This window comes from Ranitomeya variabilis, chromosome 6, assembly GCF_051348905.1.
Source record: "Ranitomeya variabilis isolate aRanVar5 chromosome 6, aRanVar5.hap1, whole genome shotgun sequence".
Lineage (NCBI taxonomy): Eukaryota > Metazoa > Chordata > Amphibia > Anura > Dendrobatidae > Ranitomeya > Ranitomeya variabilis.
In genome coordinates this window covers 113,202,884-113,225,356 of record NC_135237.1, presented here as the reverse complement: position 1 = coordinate 113,225,356, position 22,473 = coordinate 113,202,884, and positions in this window count along the sequence as shown.

The window sequence follows — 22,473 nt, the reverse complement described above, 5'->3', positions numbered from 1 at the left end:
AAATCACTCCACTGAATTATGTCCTGAGTTTTCCAATCAATAACCGGGTTGTGTGTAGACAACCATGGAAAACCCAGAACCAATTGTGCCGGAAGACTCTTGAGCCCCTTACATGTAACCTGCTCGAAATGAAGAACCCCAATGAGGAGTTTAACCTCAGCCACAAACTCAGTAATCTCCCCCTGTGGGAGAGGAGCAGAATTGATGGTGACCACGCGGATAGGATGAGGCAGTTTTTCGATCCTAAAACCAGCAGTGCGCGCAAACTCCTCATCAATGAGATTTGTGGCAGAACCACTATCCACAAAAACAGTGATTGGCAGCTCTCTGCCAGCGACAACAACTTTGGCAGGGAGCATGCACTGAGAAACCATCATGGAGGATATACATAAGCTCAGATTGGACTCCTCCACACACTCTGAGCTTAGAAGTTTTCCGCCATTGTGTTTTTCTTTGACAGCAGAGGACAGATATTAATAAAATGACCAGTTTTACCGCAGTAAAAACAGGCTCCCTGCTTCCTGAGTACAGGGGCTCGATGCTTAACATGTGATACCCCTGCGATTTGCATAGGTTCCGTGGGCTCACCTGCAGCAACCTCACGTGAACCTAAACCTTCTCCCACAGGTGGCGTCTCATGATCCCCCTGACGCAAACGGCGATCAATGCGGACAACAAGACTCATAGCGGAATCTAGTGAAGCAGGAGTCTCGTACATCAGGAGGGTTTTTTTAACCCTATCAGAAACTCCATGAATAAAGTGACTCCGCAGCGCGGGATCATTCCACTGTGTGTCTACTGCCCAGCGGTGAAATTCAGAACAGTAATCCTCTGCAACATGCTCCCCCTGGCGAATAGTGCGTATCTTAGATTCTGCTAGAGCCATTCTGTCCGGATCGTCGTAAATGTGTCCTAGAGCAGAAAAAAAACTCTCCACTGAGTTAAATGTAGCAGAATCAGACGGCAAAGAAAACGCCCATGCTTGGGGATCCCCGCTTAATAATGACAACACTAGGCTCACACGCTGAGCCTCATTACTGGAGATCGGGCGCATACGGAAATACAGTTTGCAAGCTTCACGAAAAGAAACAAATTTACTGGGTTCCCCAGCAAACTTTTCAGGCAAAAGAAACTTAGGCTCAGCAATTTTACCTGTAACTCCGGCTTGCACATTAGATACTGCTAGTCCCTGTTGCTGCACTGCCCCCCTCAACTCAGTGACCTGTAGGGACAGCGCCTCCAACTGGCGGGTTATGGAAATCATGGGATCCATGGAAATAATGTTGGCCGATTATAATGTCACGGGAGACCTAGGTAGGAAAGAGCTAATAACCCGGGCCCCTGCGATTTCCCTCAGACTAGGGAAACCCTGACTGACCCTCTCCCAGAGTTTACACTGATGGTGTGCATGTCTGGGCCTCCACCCTTGCCCTATCTCCTGTTTCAACCCTAGGCTGAAACCACCACCCCCCCACCAGTGAAGAGACCACACTCCAATACCCACAGTTAGCACAGACAAGGATAACGGAAAAATAAGCACCACGCCGCAGTCACTCAGGAATACACTATAAATGCAAAGGGCAAAACAAATACAAATATGGGAAGGAGAAAATAAGACAAAGGGAAATACACCACCAGCAAGGATACTCCAACTACTTAGCTCACCACTCCAGACCGAGATAACCATGCACAAGACAGAAGCTATAATCGGCGACGCCCAATGTTCAGGAGAACTATTTAAAGGCAATGGGCATGGCCCAGCTTCCAATCCGAGCACCAGGTAAATTAACCCCGGACCAGCTAGATAAAATCTATTAAACCTAATCTAATTAACCCCTTCATGCCGCAGCCCTTTTTCATTTTTGTGTTTGTTTTTGCTTCCCTTTTTCCCAGAGATCTAACTTTCTTCTTTTTCCATCAATATAGCCATATGAGGGCTTGTTTTTTGCAGATCACCTGTGTGTAGCAGAAATACTACTAGCAATTTGGCAATGACAGCCAGAGGGTTCTGCCGCAGACCCCGGGTTGTCATGCCAACCCATTGGCGACTCGACACGGGCAACGATGGGCGGGAATAGTGACGCGATTCCAGCGAGATCACATTAAATGCCACTGTCAGAGATTGACAGCGGCATTTAACATTTTTGCGATTCCACCCGCTGCTGTTAGGCACACATCAGCTGTTCAAAAGATGTGTGCTTAGCGCTGGAGCCCACATCAAAGGGAGAGACACGACATGCGCTGTACATGTAAGGCGCATGTTCATGAAGGGGTTAAAAGTGTATAAATTTGGAGCCACAGGTCTAATCTATTTTTTTTTTTATTTGTATTTTTTATTTGTATATTCACTTTTGTATCCACATTTCTTTATTTGTTACTAAATCTTTATTTAAAGCTACAAGTGATAGTAAATAGAGATGATACAACGCAATAACACAACGCAATACAACTGAATTATTTTCGCAAAATATTTCCCATGCCAGAATAAGGGATAAGCAGAATAAATAGCCACCTACAGGACCACCGGAGAAAGGGTTGGGTTCTAATTTTTTTTAGTCTTATATACAGTACTAGTGATGCCACCAAAACTGTTTTAACAGTACTAAACATTCAACACAACTCTACACGCGGCACAGCTCGTTTATAATGTTTTTGTTCTGAAGGATTGAGAATTGATTATTAACTAAATAACTGAAAATAAATTTGAATGATAGAGTAGACCAAGAGTTGAGAGGCAGGGAATATATCTGCTTAGCTGAGGCTAATCTAGGTTTCATGCACATGTGGCAAAAATTCAGTTTGGTGCTCTTTCCTATATACAGCTTAAGTGGCTTGAGCAGTTGTCATGTGATCGCTCATATTCAATTTGCATACTAACAGTCTTGTGCCATCTATCCTCTCTTCCTGATTCTCTCAACGTTCAGTGAAAACTACAGTGCCTGCTTTATTGAGATGATAAGGAAAAGTTGGCATGTCATCTTAAGTATAAAAATCACATGTGAGTGGTCATGTAATGATCACTTGGGTCTACAAGCAGAGCTGAATACTGATAGTAAATACATTATACACTGCTAGGATCTGGCATGCTAGAAGCTTAATTTTATAATTAATGCCTCAATCATAAATACAGATGTAGTAATCCTTAACTTGTCAGTTGCACATTACTTTTCTGATCAGAGCCAATAACAGTACAGGAATACATCACCAGAAGCATCATCAATACATGAATACATTGCCAAATGCACCATCAGTACAGGAATACATTGACAGAAGCATCAACTGTAGAAGAATACATCGCCAGAAGCATCATCAGTACAGGAATACATCACCAGAAGCAACATACATTTCCAAAAGTACTATTAATACAAGAATACATAATCAGAAATTACAGGAATACAGCACCAGAAGCATAATCAATACATTAATACATTGCTAAAAGCACAATTGGTACAGGAATAGACTGTCAGAAGCATCATCAGTACATGAATACATTGCCAGATGCACCACAGGAATACATTTCAAAAGCACCATCTGGACACAAATACATTGAGTGAAGCACCATGATTGCAGGAATAGATCACCAGAACAACCCACCTCTTACTGCCACCTTTCCAAACTGGGCGTCCTCTAAACACTATCTCCTCATACTGTATCCCCCTATATATTCCAGTCTCTATAATGTGCACCTTCCTCACACTTTCTTATTCTGTATACTGTGCCCTTACACTGTCTTCCTATGCTGTCCTCTTTCTATACTGTGTCTGATATATCCCCATATGATCTCCATTTTCTATACTGTGCCCCTTCTTGCATTTTACTCTCCTGCATCTTGTCCCAACATTGCCCCTTCTTTATAATACCCCCCATACTGCCCAGTCTCACACTCTTCCCCACACTGTTCCTTCACACTGTCCCCCCATGCTGCCACCTCTATATAATGTCCCCTTCCCACACTTCCAGGTCTCTATACAGTGCCACAAACATGTTTCCCCACCATACTACATACCTTAAAACTCCCTTTTTTCTTCAGCTCCATTAGAGCGCCTACTTCTCGCAGTTTTCCTAATCTGTAGTGCAGGAGTTACATTAGGTGACCTCATGACGCTGCTGAATGTTGCCTTCACCTCAGAAGGTTGGAGTAGGTCAGAGCCTCAATTTTACTTGCATTTTTCATAAGAGAATGCAGAGAGCTAGCCTTTTATATGTTTTCTGAGCCTGCAGTTAGTTTAACAACTGTCTCAGAGAATGGCATAATCTCATTCCCAGGCCAAGGGGTGATATTTTGTCACGTGGGAGACACCACAGACTGTTGCAGGAAGCAGCCCAACAGTGCCCCCTTGCTGTCTGCACCCGGGGCAAATACCCTTACTGCCCCCCTAGTTTTGCTCCTGTGTTTAGTATATAGGAGGTCACGGATGGAAATGGGAGTCAGAAGACCCTGATAGCCCTGTACATTGTAAAATAATAGGGAATATGTAAGGATGTGATGAGCGGTAACAGTGGTAACTACATAAATGGTTTCCCATCCAACAGGTATAGTGATAAACTTCTGAGACTGATGGCTCATTTTCACGTCAGTGACTTCTTGTAAGCAAAAAAACAGTCCGAGTTTCCTCAGTGGTTCTTATCAGAGTTTTTTTTAGAGTTTGGTCAGTGTGTCAGATGTTAACATCCTTACCCAGGCATGTCACTCTCTGGAAGGAGAAAGGTTACCCCTTAGACACTCGGTTAAAGGCCTCTCATACTTCCAAAGCAGATCTCCTGCATTGCAATGAGGTAGGGAAAAACCCTGAAACACGTGTCTGCAAATTAAGATTCTGATTTGGCCTTTATCCAAAGTCATGTGGAAAGGCTTGTTAAAGGGTCGATATTGATTTTTGGATTGCTCTCTCTCTCTGAAGAGACAAGTTGCAGATTTTTCCAACAGAATTTGGTCAGAGTTTCATCACTTTTTCTGAAATAAAAAAAACTGATGGAGCTCAAGCTTCTCCTGTCAAACAGACCGTGAATAATACGGAGGGCATCGGAGTGCTGTCTGATTTTTTTTCACGGACCCATATACTTGCATTGGCTAGTTTTATCTGACACTCGGATCATTATCAGACAAGTATCCATTCACTTGTGTGGACCACTTGATCTGAGGAAAAAAATGACGGCTGATGAGTTAAGGGTTGGGGGACATATTCTGAAATCCCTATGTTTGGACGTTAAAACAGTAGGTTTCAAACATATATCTAAGAACACAAGCATAACACTTAGGCCGGGGTCACACTAGACCGTAATACGGACGAGTGCTATGCGATAAAAAATCGCATAGCACTCGGCCCAATGTTAATCTATGGTGCAGCTCCCATCATCCGATATTTTCTCCACCGTATTTCGGATCCGAGGGAACTCGCAGCAGGCTGCGATTGTCAGCGTATCTCGGCCGAGACTCGCCAATGAAAGTCTATGGGTGCGAGAAAAAATCGGATTACACACGGACCTGCAGTGTGACTTGCGAGAAATACGCAGCGGTGTTCTATAGAAAAGCCGGTAATTCAATTGCCGGCTTCTCATTTCTCCTTCACAAACCCGACAGGATATGAGACATGGTTTACATACAGTAAACCATCTCATATCCCCATTTTTTTTGCATATTCCACACTACTAATGTTAGTAGTGTGTATGTGCAAAATTTCAGCACTGTAGCTGCTAAAATAAAGGGTTAAATGGCGGAAAAAATTGGCGTGGGCTCCCGCGCAATTTTCTCCGCCAGAATGGTAAAGCCAGTGACTGAGGGCAGATATTAATAGCCAGGAGAGGGTCCATGGTTATTGGCCCCCCCGTGGCTAAAAACATCTGCCCCCAGCCACCCCAGAAAAGGCATATCTGGAAGATGCGCCTATTCTGGCACTTGGCCACTCTCTTCCCACTCCCTGTAGCGGTGGGATATGGGGTAATGAAGGGTTAATGCCACCTTGCTATTGTAAGGTGACATTAAGCCAGATTAATAATGGAGAGGCGTCAATTATGTCACCTATCCATTATTAATCCAATTGTTTGAAAGGGTTAAAAAACACACACACACATGATTAAAAAGTATTTTAATGAAATAAACACAGCGGTTGTTTTAATAATTTATTGCTCTCTCATTCCATTTTCAGACCCTCGCTTGGCAAAACAATAAACACACAAGATACATACCCTCTCTGATGAACTGTCACGTCCCACGAAGTAATCCATCTGAAGGGGTTAACTAATATTACAGGCACCAGCTGCGATAAACCACTCGCTCGTGCCTGTAATCCCCGGGTGCTGAAAGGAAAGCAGTGATCTATACTTACATTCAGTCGCGGTGATGCGCCCCTGCTGGATGTTCTCATGAACTGCAGCCTGGGAACTTTTTCCCATGCTCCAGGTCATATGAGGACATCCACCAGGAGGCGCATCACCGCGACTGAAGGTAACTATAGGTCATTGACCTACATTTCCTTCAGTCGCGGTGATGCGCCCCCTGGTGGATGTCCTCATATGACCTGGAGCGTGGGAAAAAGTTCCCAGGCTGCAGTTCATGAGAACATCCACCAGAGGGCGCCTCACCGCGACTGAATGTAAGTATAGATCACTGCTTTCCTTTCAGCACCCGGGGATTACAGGCACGAGCGAGTGGTTTATCGCAGCTGGTGCCTGTAATATTAGTTAACCCCTTCAGATGGATTACTTCGTGGGACGTGACAGTTCATCAGAGAGGGTATGTATCTTGTGTGTTTATTGTTTTGCCAAGCGAGGGTCTGAAAATGGAATGAGAGAGCAATAAATTATTAAAACAACCGCTGTGTTTATTTCATTAAAATACTTTTTAATCATGTGTGTGTGTGTTTTTTAACCCTTTCAAACAATTGGATTAATAATGGATAGGTGTCATAATTGACGCCTCTCCATTATTAATCTGGCTTAATGTCACCTTACAATAGCAAGGTGACATTAACCCTTCATTACCCCATATCCCACCGCTACAGGGAGTGGGAAGAGAGTGGCCAAGTGCCAGAATAGGCGCATCTTCCAGATGTGCCTTTTCTGGGGTGGCTGGGGGCAGATGTTTTTAGCCACGGGGGGGCCAATAACCATGGACCCTCTCCTGGCTATTAATATCTGCCCTCAGTCACTGGCTTTACCATTCTGGCGGAGAAAATTGCGCGGGAGCCCACGCCAATTTTTTCCGCCATTTAACCCTTTATTTTAGCAGCTACAGTGCTGAAATTTTGCACATACACACTACTAACATTAGTAGTGTGGAATATTCAAAAAAAAGGGGGATATGAGATGGTTTACTGTATGTAAACCATGTCTCATATCCTGTCGGGTTTGTGCAGGAGAAATGCAAAGTCGGCAATTGAATTACCGGCTTTTCACAGATATCGCGCTGAATGAAATATAAATACAGAATATATATATATGTGTCTCAATGACATATATATATATATATATATATATATATATATACTGTATATATGTTTTCCCGAACATTTGAGCACATAAATCCATTAGATGTCGGTTTTGCAAGCTTGCGAGAAAATCTCGGCATACGGATGCCATACGGATGTCACACGGATGTCACACGGATCATTTGATGCGAGGAAATCGCATCCTCGCACTGCACACGGATCACTGTTTTTGAAACATTTGTGCGATTCTCGGCCGTGAAAAATGGACCGTTTTTTTATACGTTAAGTGTGTCCCCGGCCTAAAGCCGATACTGACCCAAAATTTCATTTCATAAATAAAAAAAAATCAAAGCCTTGAAATATGAACAGAACATAAAAGATTAGAGCACTTTCTCGCTGTAATTTTGATTCAACCGATTGATTATAATTGGGAGAGACGTTAGGAACATTTCCTGCATATATATCACTGGAATGGTTTGAACAGATGTCTTGAACAGCAAACCATAGGAAATCTAAAGCGATATCGTGGTTATTAAACCTCTCCACAGAGCCCGGAGGAAGCCTTATTAGAATCACATGTAAAATGAGTCTTTTCACCTGTGAGAAACATAATAACCACTAACGTATAAAACAATGACCACAAATACCATATTTACTTAGAGAGAGAGATCTGATGTACAGTCAGCTACTTGAAGATTTGTTTTTGTACATGATTTGTTAGATAGGGTAACATGGAAAGGTCTGTATTAATTAGTCACATAGACACGGGAGAGGCATCCATCTTGAGGGCAGTTGCACAATATGAAAATATAATCTAAAATGCAGTAAGAAGTGGAGTGCTGAGAAAATGTGACTCAAAAAATCAGTCCTGCCTAGTAGCTTTGACTCTTGTCAATAGTGTTGCTACCAGGGAGGGGGGAGTCACATCAGGAGCAACTGCCACTCTCAGTGTATGTGCACACATTCAGTATTTGCAGCAGATTTTTGTGTTGGCGGGAAAAATGCACCAAATATGTGCTTTTTTGCATGCGTTTTTAATATGTGTTTTTTATGCTTGCTTTCCCACTCATTTAAATGGATGAAAAACAGTGCAAAAACATTGAAAGAATTGACATGCTGCAGATTTCAACCAGCTTCAAATCAGATGGTTTCTGAGTGCTGTCCTACAGACTTTCATAGGCTATCATCAGATCAAAATTTGACATGTTTTCAAGATATTTTTGTGAACTATACTTGCAGGGGCATACATAGAAATCATGGAGCCCCATAGAAGAAATTCTAATTGGGCCACCCCAAAAACAAAAAAAAAGTTAATATTCGGCGGCATCACAGAAGAGCATATCTCACAACTTTGCAGCATTTACAAAGTAATTTTACTCCTGCGGAAGGCTTAGATTCCCCTTTCATTGCACCTATAAAGTATGTGCCCCACAAACACTATATGATACACCCACAGTGAATTCCTCCACAGTACTCTCCACATGCACAGTATGATGATCCTACTGTGCCCCACCTCAACTACCTCAGCAAAGTATGGTGACCACAACTGTGACCCCAGCACAGGCCTCCATGCAGTATAATAGGCCTAGATACAGTATAATGGCCCCCCAACAGCCCTCCAAACAGTATAATGGTCCCCACACAGCCCTATACACATTACGACAGAATCCATACAAACCTTCGGATTGTATAATTGCTTGAATACAGTATAATGGCCTCCACATAGTCCTCCATAAAGTATAAAGGCTCCCACATAGCCCTCCAAATATTATGATTCCCACATAACCCTCCAAATATTATGATGTCCCCCACATAACCCTCCAAATATTATAATGGCTTCCACATATCCCTCCAAATATAATTGCTCCAATGTGGTATAATGGGTCCCATAGTCCTCCATATTGTATACTGCATCCTCCATATACAATGGGGTAAATAAGTATTTTATACACTGCAGATTTTGCAAGTTTTCCCAACTAGAAAGAATTGAGAGGTTTGCATTATCACACTCGTCAATCACACTCCAATATCTCCACTATAGCCAAGACCAAAGAGCTGTCTAAGAGCTGTCCAGATACAAAATTGTAGACCTGCACAAGGCTGGGATAGGTTACAGGACAATAGGCAAGCAGCTTGGTGAGAAGGCAACAACTGTTGGCACAATTCTTAGAAAATGGAAGAAACACAAGATGGCTGTCAATCCTCCTTGGTCTGGGGCTCCATGCAAGATCTCGCCTCATGAGGTAAGGATGATTCTGAGTTAGGTCACAATCAGCCCAGAAGTACATGGGAGGACCTGGTCAATGACCTGAAAAGAGCTGGGACCACAGTCTCAAAAATTACCGTTAGTAACACACTTTACTGTTATGGATTAAAATCCTGCATGGCACTCAGGGTCCCCCTGTTCACGACCGTACAAGTCCAGGTCTGTTTGAAGTTCACCAATGACCCTCTGGATGATCCTCATGGGAAAAGGTCATGTGGTCAGATGAGACCAAAATAGAACTTTTTGGTATCAGCTCAACTCACCAACTTTGGAGGAAGAAGGATGAGTAGAAGAACACATCCAAGCTGTGAAGCATGGTGGGGGAAACATCATACTTTAGTTATGCTTTTCTACAAAGTGGAGAGGAAGACTTCACCGTATTGAAGGAGGATGGACGAGGTCATGTATCTAGAGATTTTGGACAACAACCTCCTTCCTTCAGTAAGAGCGTTGAAGATGATCGTGGCTGGCAGTGGCGTAACAACAAAGTTATGGGCCCCGGTGCGAATTTTCAAATGGGGCCCCCCCCCATGCAGTGTGTTATGCATTATGCACAGTGCGGGGCTGGGATTCACAGGCAGGGCGGCCGCGCAGGCGCAGTCTGCGAGTCTGCATCTGAGGTCAGACGGGCATCGCTCACTGCGCCTGCCCCAGGCAGAACAAAACAGCGTAGGCACCGGATTTGAGTGGAAAACAACGCGGAGGGGGCGGCGCCCGGCGCCAAAGAAGATGTGAGTGACTGAAGTGTGGCGTGTGCAGCAGGGGGGTTAAGACAGGTATTTTGGCGAAATTATAAAGTGCTTTATTTTGGCTATAACGGCACCACAAACTAAAAGAGCCACCTTGTTAGAATGCAGCATTACTGCTGCACAAGGTGGCTGTTTTAGTTTCTAACTGATGGAGGGGGTGACAGTGTCCCTTTAAGTGAGTGTGGCACAGCCCAAAATCTGATCCAGGACCAGTGCAATTCACTATTGAATATGCTGACCATAAGGTTTCAACATCACATTACTATATCCAATAAGATAAAGGATCCAACCAATATAGAACTACCCGTATATACTCGAGTATAAGCCGACCCGAGTATAAGCCGACCCCCCTAATTTTGCCACAAAAAAATGGGAAAATTTAATGACTCGAGTATAAGCCTAGGATGGAAAATGCAGCAGCTACCGGTAAATGTCAAAAGTAAAAATAGATACCAATAAAAGTAAAATGAATTGAGATATCAGTAGGTTAAGTGTTTTTGACTATCCATATGGAATCAGGAGCCCCATATAATGCTCCATACAGTTTGATGGGCCCCATTAGATGCTCCATATTAAAATATGCCCCATATAATCCTGCATAAAGGGTAATAATGGCCCCATAAGATGCTCCATAGAGATATTTGCCCTATATAGTGCTGCACAAGTGTTATGGCCCCATAAGATGCTCCGCACAGTCACTGCCCCTTATAGTGCTGCACAAGTGTTATGGCCCCATAAGATGCTCCGCACAGCCACTGCCCCTTATAGTGCTGGCGCTGCACAAGTGTTACGGCCCCATATGATGCTCCGCACAGCCACTGCCCCTTATAGTGCTGCACAATCGTTATGGCCCCATAAGATGCTCCGCACAGCCACTGCCCCTTATAGTGCTGCACAATCGTTATGGCCCCATAAGATGCTCCGCACAGCCACTTGCCCCTTATAGTGCTGGCGCTGCACAAGTGTTATGGCCCCATAAGATGCTCCGTATAGCCACTTGCGACTTGCCCCTTATGCTTTTGCTGCCATAAAAAAAATAAATCACATACTCACCTCACCTCTCTCTCTTCGCTCAGGACCCCCGTCACTTTCAATATTTACCTGGCTGCTCCTCGTGAGGCTCCGTCTTCGGCACTGACGTTCAGCAGAGGGCGCGCACTGACTACGTCACCGCACCCTCTGACCTGAGCGTCACAGCCAGAGGACGCTGATGACAGAGCCGCACCGGAACGAGGAGAGGTAAATATCGCGCAGCGCTGCGCAGCGCTGTATACTCACCTGCTCCTGGCACTGCATCCCTGCTTCCACTGCTGCATCTTCTTCCTGTATTGAGCGGTCACATGGTCCCGTTCATTACAGAAATGAATATGCGGCTCCACCCCTATGGGGGGTGGAGCCGCATATTCATTTCTGTAATGAGCGGGACCATGTGACCGCTCAGTGCAGGAAGAATCTGCAGCGCTGGAAGAAGCAGGGACGTCCAGGGACCGCGCCGGGAGTAGGTAAGTATAATTAGAGAGCGGTGACGGCTCCCTGCTGCGGGTCACTCACAAATGGTGGGTCATCATCAATCATGGGTCATTTTATTCTTCTTCACTACTGTCCATGGGGCCCCTAAGTAGTCTGGGCCCCATCGCAGCTGCGACCGCTGCGGCCGCGGTAGTTACGCCCCTGGTGGCTGGGTCTTCCAGCATGACAATGACTTGAAACACCTAGCCAGAGCAACTAAGGAGTGACTCTGTAAGAAGCATTTCAAGGTTCTGGAGTGGCCTAGCCAGTTTCCAGACATGAACCCAATAGAAAAACTTTGAAGGGAAATGAAGCACAATGTTTCTAAGCAACAGTCCTGAAACCTGAAAGATCTGAAGAAGATCTGTGTGGAGGAGTGGGTCTAAAATCCCTGCTTCAGTGTGTGCAGACTTGGTCAAGAAATACAGGAAACATCTGACCTCTGTAACTGCAAACAAAGGTTTCTGTACCAAATATTAAAGGGAACCTGTCAGGTTACCCACACCCTCCAACCCTATTTATGAGCAAATCCCCTGCCTAACCAGCCCTGTATAATGTTATTGAGTGAAAACAAGGCATAAAAACAGTTTTTGTATTGTCCCGGTTTCCAATGCTAATGAGGGCTTTGACTAGTCTGGGGCAACTAACGCCTCATCAACTAGTCAGAGTCCTCAATAGCATAGGAAACAGGGACAATATAAATGCTTTTTTTATACCTTATTTTCACTCCGTGCTGGGTTGGAGGGCATGGGAGACCGGACAAGTTACCTTTAAGTTCCATTTTTCTATTGTATCAAATACTTATTTCATGAAAAAATGCTAATTAATTATATAAAAGTCATACAATGTGATTTTCTGATTTTTTTTAAAACATTCTTTCTCTCACAGTTGAAGAGTTCCTATGATAAATATTACAGACCTCTTCATTCTTTGTAGGTGGGAAAACTTGTAAATTCAGAAATGCATCAAATACTTATTTTCCTCATTGTAGTATAATGTGCTCCTCATAGTCCTCCATAAAGTATAATACACTCCCATAGTTCTCCATGTAGTATAATGTGCTCCCCGTAGTCCTCCATATAGCATAATACTTTTCCTATAGTCCTCCATATAGTATAATTCACTTTCCATAGTCCTCCATTAAATATAATTCACTCCCTATAGTCCTCCATATAGTATAATGCACTCCCCATAATCCTCCCTATATTATAATGCACGCCTCATAATTCTCCATACAGTATAATGTATTCCCAATAGTCCTCCTATATAATATAATGTACTCCCAATAGTCCTCCATGTAGTGTAATGTGCTCCCCATAGTCCTCCATATAGTATAATGTGTTCCCTATAGTCCTCCATATACTATACTGCATTTCTCATAAACCTCCATATAGTGTAATGCACTCCTTATAGTCCTCTATATAGTATAATGCACTCCCCATAATCCTCCATATATTTTAATGCACTCCCCATAATTCTCCGTAAAGTATAATGCACTCCCCATAGTCCTCCATATAGTATAATGCACTCCCCATAGACGTCCATGTGGTATAATGCGCTCCCCATAGTCATCCATGTAGTGTAATGTGCTTCCCAAAGTCCTCCATGTAGGATTATGCACTCCTCATAGCCCCCCATATAATATAATGCACTCTTCATAATCCTCCATACAGTAAAATGCACTCCCTATAGCCCTTCATATAGTATAATGCCCTCCCCATAGCTCTCCATACAGCCTAATGTACCTTATAGGCCTACATATAATATAATGCACCCCCATAGTCCTTCATATAGTATAATGCTCTCCCCATAGTCCTCAATATAGTATAATGCACTCCCCATAGTCATCCATATAGTAGAATTTTGTTCCCATAGTCCTCCACATATTATACAGCGGCATATAAAAGTGTGGGCACCCCTGGTCAAAATTACTGTTATTGTGAAGAGTTAAGCAACTTGAAGATTAACCCCTTTCTGACATTAGACGTACTATCCCGTCGAGGTGGGGTGGGCCCGTATGACCACTGATGGGATAGTATGTCATATGTGATCGGCCGCGCTCTCGGGGGGAGCGCGGCCGGGTGTCAGCTGACTATCGCAGCTGACATCCGGCACTATGTGCCAGGAGCTGTCACGGACCACCCCCGGCAAATTAACCCCCAGCACACTGCGATCAAACATGATCGCAGTGTTCTGGCAGTATAGGGAAGCATCACGCAGGGAGGGGGCTCCCTGCGTGCTTCCCTGAGACCCCCGGAGCAACGCGATGTGATCGCGTTGCTCCGAGGTCTCTTACCTCCTCCTCCCTGCAGCAGGCCCAGATCCAAAATGGCCGCGGGGCTGCATCCGGGTCCTGCAGGGAGGTGGCTTCACAGCGCCTGCTCAGAGCAGGCGCCGGGAAGCCTCCAGGAGTGCAAGTCAGATCGATGATCTGACACAGTGCACAGCAAAGTGTCAGATCAGCGATCTTACACTATAACATGATGCCCCCCGGGGCAATGTTATAGTGTAAAAAAAAAAAATATTCACATGTGTAAAAAAAATAAAAAAAAATTCCCCCAAAAAAATAATATTGTTCCTATAAATACATTTCTTTGTCTAAATAAAAAAAAACAATAAAAGTACACATATTTAGTATCGTCGAGTCTATAATGACCCGACCTATAAAACTGTCCCACTAGTTAACCCCTTCAGTGAACACCGTAAAAAAAAAAAAACGAGGCAAAAAACAACGCTTTATTATCATACCGCCAAACAAAAAGTGGAATAACACGCGATGAAAAAGATGGATATAAATAACCATGGAACCACTGAAAATGTCATCCTGTCCCGCAAAAAACGAGCCACCATACAGCGTCATCAAAGAAAAAATAAAAAAGTTATAGTCCTCAGAATAAAGCGATGCAAAAATAATTATTTTTTCAATAAAATAGTTTTTATCGTATAAAAGCGCCAAAACATAAAAAAATGATATAAATGAGGTATCGCTGTAATCGTACTGACCCGAAGAATAAAACTGCTTTATCCATTTTAACAAACGCGGTACGGTATAAACGCTTCCCCCAAAAGAAATTCATGAATAGCTGGTTTTCGGTCATTCTGCCTCACAAAAACCGGAATAAAAAGCGATCAAGAAAAGTCACGTGCCCGAAAATGTTACCAATAAAAACGTCAACTCGTCCCACAAAAAACAAGACCTCACATGACTCTGTGGACCAAAATATGGAAAAATTATAGCTCTCAAAATGTGGTAACGCAAAAAATATTTTTTTGCAATAAAAAGTGTCTTTCAGTGTGTGACGGCTGCCAATCATAAAAATCCGAGGGGTGCAGTTTTTAGAATGGTGTCACAATTGGTTATTTTCTATCATATAGACCCCTCAAAATGACTTCAAATGAGATGTGGTCCCTAAAAAAAATGGTGTTGTAAAAATGAGAAATTGCTGGACATGTGGGAAATGTTAATTATTAAGTATTTTATGTGACATATCTCTGTGATTTAATTGCATAAAAATTCAAATTTGGAAAATTGCTAAATTTTCACAATTTTCGCCAAATTTCCATTTTTTTTCACAAATAAACGCAGGTAATATCAAAGAAATTTTACCACTACCATGAATTACTATATGTCTTGAGAAAATAATGTCAGAATCACTGTGATCCGTTGAAGCGTTCCAGAGTTATAACCTCATAAAGGGACAGTGGTCAGAATTGTAAAAATTGGCCTGGTCATTAACATGCAAACCACCCTTGGGGGTAAAGGGGTTAAATGATCTCTAAAAGGCCTAAAGTTAAAAATGATACATTTGCCTTGTATTTTAGGGGAAAAAAATATATATTTTCATCTTTTACATTTTAAGAATTACAAAAAGGAAAAAGGGCCCATGCAAAAGTTTGGGCACCCTGCATTATTAGTGTCCAACACCCTGCTCAATGTAGGATTCCCTAAACCATCTCAGACAGATGTCTGTCCAGCCTCTGTTTGAAGACTTCAATTCAAGAACTCACCACCTCTAATGGCAGCCTGTTCCACTCATTGATCACCCTCACTGTCAAAAAGTTTTTCTAATATCTAATCTGTATCTTCCCCCTTTCAGTTTCATTCCATTGCTTCTCTAGTTTATACGAGTGTGCAAATGAGGATAAGTATGATCCCTCTTCACTGTGACATCCTTTCAGATATTTGTAGACAGCTATTAACTCTCCTTCTAACCCTCTGTTTTTGAAGCTAAACATTCCCAGATCCTTTCACCGTTCCTCGTAGAACATACTTTGCAGTCCAATCACCATACTGGTAGCTCTTCTCTGATCTTGCTCTAGTCTTTTGTGGTGCCCAGAACTGGACCAGTATTCTAGATGAGACCTGCCCAAAGAGAATGAGACCTGCCCAAAGAGAAGTAGAGGGGGATAATTACTTCAAGTGATCTAGACTCTATGCTTCTCTTAATACATCCTAGAGCTGTGTTTGCCTTTTTTTTCTGCTGCATCATACAGTTGACTATTGTGCAGTCTGTGATCTATTAGTATACCAAAGTCTTTCTCACACGTGCTGTTGCTTAGTTCTATTACTCCCATTCTGTATATGTATTTTTTGTTTTTCTTGCCCAGATGTAGAATTTTGCATTTCTCCCTGTTAAATACCATTCTATTAGTCGCTGTCCATTGTTCAAGCTTATCTAGATCCTTCTGAAACCTTTCACTGTCTTTTATAGTGTTAACTATCCCTCCTAGCTGTGCATAGTTTGCAATTTGACATGTTTACCTTCAGTTTCCTTATCTAGATCATTTATAAAAATGTTGAACAACACTGGGGCTAGGACCTAGGTTCGCCGTGAAGTGGCAGTGGGCTTCATACAGTCTGATTAGAATGTTAAACTAAGAACCACATGTTCAGTAATATATATTTTTGCCTAGCGGCATTAGATCAATGTATGATTTTTGGAGGTGCGGTCCTTGCTCTTTTTTTTTTGTGCTTAAGCTTTTACATGCCACTATAATGCGCTTCCCATAGTCCTCCATATAGTATTATGCATTCCCTATAATACTCCATATAGTATTATACACTCGCCATAGTCCTTCATATAGTTTAATGCGCTAACCATATTCCTCCATCTAGTATAATGCTCTCCTCATAGTCCTCCATATAGTATACTGCACTCTCCATAGTCTTCCATATAGTGTAATGCACTCCCCATAGTCAACCATAGTCAAGACAGTATAATACACTCCTCATAGTCTACTATACAGTTTTATGGAAACCACAAGGTACTCAATGATTTTTTAAAAAACACAATACTCACCTCTCCTCATTCCCCCACTTCTTCAGTCTCTGTAACAAGCATTCTTAAGCACCCGCACATCTCAGCACACCAGGTGCCATGTAGTGACGTTATTACACTCACTGCGACATTAGACGCTGAGGAAGTATGATGGAGGAGGAAGTGTCTGCTGACACTCCCTTTTTCATCATTGGATTTTAATCAGAACGCCGATACAATTGAACTTGTAAAGACGAGTGGGAAGGAAGGGCCATGTGTTGCTGCTGGTACCATGCCTCTCGACTCTTCCAGTGTTAGAAAGCAGTAGGTAAGGTCCTGGATGGCAGATATATGCCACTGAGGTGGTTGGCATTGGTAATGTAAAAATCTGTAACAGTAACACTAGGTTACTGAGAGTGTTAATTTGACTTGATTTTGGGTCTGGGATTTAGGAACAACCGAAAGAGTATGAGGGAAAAAAATTGCTACCAAAATCCAGCCAAGAATTTACAAGTCTAATAACAGCAGCTGGGTTAGCACAGCAGAGTGGAGTTGTGCTATAGCTGAACAGAGGTGTTTATCTGGTGAACACGTTTAATACTACTTGGGCTAATTCTGCTTGGAATATCAAGATTGGTGAGGCTGGAACATTTAGTTTGGACATTGAACCTGAAGAAGGGACTATTTATGTAATGCATTTGTACTGAAGGAAGGTTGTTTTCACTTTGGGGCTATAAAGTTTTTGATGGAAAATAATTTAAACCTTATGCTGTTATAATATTAAAACCCTGTGTATATGCTGTGGTATGGCCACTGGCCATGTGGTTAATGGGCGGTATGTATCACAGAGGTTGGTGGCCCTGTGATGGAAGCCTGAGTTTGTTTTGCTCAGCAGATCTACTGCTGATTAGTGTTAAGCATTCCGATACCGCAAGTATCGGGTATCGGCCGATACTTGCGGTATCGGAATTCCGATACCGAGATCCGATACTTTTGTGGTATTGGGAATCGGTATCGGGATTAATATCAATGTGTAAAAGAAAGAATTAAAATAAAAAATAGGGATATACTCACCTCTCCGGCGGCCCCTGGACTTTACCGCCATAACCGGGAGCCGTTGTACCTAAGAATGCGCGCTTGAAGGGCCTTAGATGACGTCACGGCGCTCTGATTGGTCCGTAGCGGGCGTGTGACCACTACGCGACCAATCACAAAGCCGTGACATCACCTAAGGTCTTTCAAGTGCTTGAGAGACCTTAGGTGACGTCACGGCTTTGTGATTGGTCGCGTAGCGGTCACGCGACCGCTACGCGACCAATCAGAAGCTGCGGACGTCTTCTAAGGTATTTCAAGCGCTTGAAAGACCTTAGGTGACGTCACGGCTTTGTGATTGGTCGCGTAGCGGTCGCGCGACCGCTACGGACCAATCAGAGCGCCGTGACGTCATCTAAGGCCCTTCAAGCGCGCATTCTTAGGTACAACGGCTCCCGGTTACGGCGGTAAAGTCCAGGGCGCGTCAGAGGGTGAGTATATCCCTATTTTTTATTTTAATTCTTTCTTTTACACATTGATATGGATCCCAGGGCCTGAAGGAGAGTTTCTTCTCCTTCAAACCCTGGGAACCATACAGGATACCGTCCGATACTTGGTGTCCCATTGACTTGTATTGGTATCGGGTATCGGTATCGGATTAGATCCGATACTTTGCCGGTATCGGCCGATACTTTCCGATACCGATACTTTCAAGTATCGGACGGTATCGCTCAACACTACTGCTGATGGTTTTGCTATACATTGGAAAGGCTTCTAGGTGACTTGGAGCGATTTGTGGGTCCAGTAACCTACATACCCCACCCAAGGGGGTATGTCTGAACACCCAAGATGGAGCCTGTGTGTTTGTGCACAGGCGGCAGTGCTGGCTAGTCTGAGCCAGAGTGAGGAGGCCTCTGTTATTCCTCTGAAGAGGACGCCTCTGAGGTATCCGGGAACCTGTGCGACTGTCACGGACAGTTAATGGACGCTAACCCATATTAGACACACCGGGCTCAGTGAGGACCGTGGGTACTGTAGAGCCGAATGGTTGTCGGATGGTGCACGGGGTGCTGTATGTTTCCAACTTCCTGAAGTGAGGTTTATACTGTACTAATAAACTGAATGGACTTTTAACCCTGAGGGTCCAGGGCATATTCCTCAATGAACAGCCAAGTGAGTACTCCCCAGCAGGGCCGCCATCAGGGCATTACTGTCCTTACTGCTGTATGGGGCCCGGTCAGCAGCAGTACACAGAAGGGCCTGCAGATCCGGGGCCCCACTGTTGTGCTTCTACTAATCGGGCCCCATCGTGCACTAAAATACTGTGCACTGCGGCGCACACGTCGGCGCTGGGACCCGGGAGCCTTTTTGGAGCTGTGCACGGCCGTCTTACCTAGTCGGCTGCACAGCTCCTGCTCGGCTGTAGCTAGAATGTATGGGCTCCCTGCAGGTCCTGACTACAGTCCATACATTCTAGCAGTCTCAGCAGTGAATGTGGTGGATGGGGACTGCAAATGATGATGTGGGGGTGATGGGGGCTGAAAATGATGATGTGGGGATGCTGGGGACTGCAAATGATGATGTGGGGGTGATGGGGACTGCAAATGATGATGTGGGGGTGATGTGGACTGCAAATGATGATGTGGGGGTGATGGGGAATGCAAATGATGATGGGTGATGTGGACTGCAAATAATGATGTGGGGGTGATGGGGACTGCAAATGATGAAGTGGGGGTGATGGGGACTGCAAATGATGAAGTAGAGGTGATGTGGACTGCAAATGATGCAGGGGTGATGGGGACTGCAAATGATGAGGTGGAGGTGATGGGGATTGCAAATGATGAAGTGGAGGTGATGGGGACTGCAAATGATGATGTGGGGGTGATGGGGACTGCAAATGATGATGTGGGGGTGATGGGGACTGCAAATGATGATGGGGTGATGGGGACTGCAAATGATGAAGTGGGGGTGATGTGGACTGCAAATGATGAAGTGGGGGTGATGTGGACTGCAAATGATGAAGTGGGGGTGATGTGGACTGCAAATGATGAAGTGGGGGTGATGTGGACTGCAAATGATGCAGGGGTGATGGGGACTGCAAATGATGAGGTGGGGGTGATGGGGACTGCAAATGATGAAGTAGAGGTGATGTGGACTGCAAATGATGCAGGGGTGATGGGGACTGCAAATGATGAGGTGGAGGTGATGGGGATTGCAAATGATGAAGTGGAGGTGATGGGGACTGCAAATGATGATGTGGGGGTGATGGGGACTGCAAATGATGATGTGGGGGTGATGGGGACTGCAAATGATGATGGGGTGATGGGGACTGCAAATGATGAAGTGGGGGTGATGGGGATTGCAAATGATGATGTGGGGGTGATGTGGACTGCAAATGATGAAGTGGGGGTGATGTGGACTGCAAATGATGAAGTGGGGGTGATGTGGACTGCAAATGATGAAGTGGGGGTGATGTGGACTGCAAATGATGCAGGGGTGATGGGGACTGCAAATGATGAGGTGGGGGTGATGGGGACTGCAAATGATGAAGTAGAGGTGATGTGGACTGCAAATGATGCAGGGGTGATGGGGACTGCAAATGATGAGGTGGAGGTGATGGGGATTGCAAATGATGAAGTGGAGGTGATGGGGACTGCAAATGATGATGTGGGGGTGATGGGGACTGCAAATGATGATGTGGGGGTGATGGGGACTGCAAATGATGATGGGGTGATGTGGACTGCAAATGATGAAGTGGGGGTGATGTGGACTGCAAATGATGCAGGGGTGATGGGGACTGCAAATGATGAGGTGGGGGTGATGGGGATTGCAAATGATGGGGACTGCAAATGATGAAGTGGGGGTGATGGGGACTGCAGATGATGAATTGTGTTTGAGGGGGTACTGCACATGATGAAATGATAGGGGGCTGCAAATGATGAAGTAAGGGGGACTGCAGATGAAGTGAAGGGGGATAAGGGACTAAATGATGAAGTATGGTGGACTGCAAATAATGAAGTGAGGGTGATGGGGGCTGGACATGAAGTGAGTGTGAGGGACGGGGGACAGCAATTGAATTGAAGGTGGGGAGAGCAAATGCTGTATTGAAGGTGGGGAGAGCAAATAATGAATTTTGAGGGTGGGGAAGAGCAGTTGATAATGAATAGAGGGTGGTAGAGAGAGAAGACATGACAATGAATTGAGGCAGAAGGGGTATGTAACTATAATGAATTGGGGTAAGGGTTAGAGAGGGAGGTACATAGTGGGGTCGTTGAGGATAAAGTGACTAGTAATAAAGTGGGGGAAAGAGTACAGGTGCTAATTAATTTATATATTAAATGGGGAAAGTGGCTATGTACAGATAGTGGCGGATTATAATTTATATTTGGAATGGTGGGTTGCATAATAACCAATTATATATTAATGGTGGGTGAACATCTGTATTCAGATGTGTAGTGTAGAAGAAAGGGAAAAAGTGGGGAATGTGCTCTGGAAGCTGTGCTCTAGATAACTGTGTTATTTTATGCAGAGACAAGTCCTGGCTGAAAGAAGTGATGGCGGTCTGCCCTGGATTAAAAAGAAACGCAAAGATGAAGGACTTCAGCTAGAGACATCACTGGTAAGTCAGTATGTTACCTGTACACTGACACTATACACTGTATACTGTATACAGAGCTCCTGTCTATAATGTAACCGGTGATCACTGTATTACTTGTACACTGGCACGCTGTACAGAGCTCCTGCATATAATTTCAATGGTGATCACTGTATTACTTGTACACTGACACTATATACAGAGCTGATGTGTTTAATGTCACTGTGAACACTTTATTATCTGTACACTATCACTATATACAGAGCTCCTGTGTATAATGTCACTAGTGATCACTGTATTACCTGAACACTGACACTATATATATATAGAGCTCCTGTGTTTTGGCGGTATTTGTTCCTTGTATGTGCTATTATTCGGTCACTGTGTAGTGGTAATATGTGGTCTGGTCATGTGGTTTTGGTATTTGTTCCTTGTATGTAGTTGGTCACATGTGGTGGCAATATGTGGTCTGGACATGCTGCGGTGGTATTTGTCCCTTGTATGTGATATTGTTCAGTCACTGTGGTGGTAATATGTGGTCTGCACATGGTGTGGTGGTATTTGTTCCTTGTAGATAGTATTATAGGTCACTATGCGGTGATAATATGGTGTCTGGTCATGGTGTTGTGGTATTTGT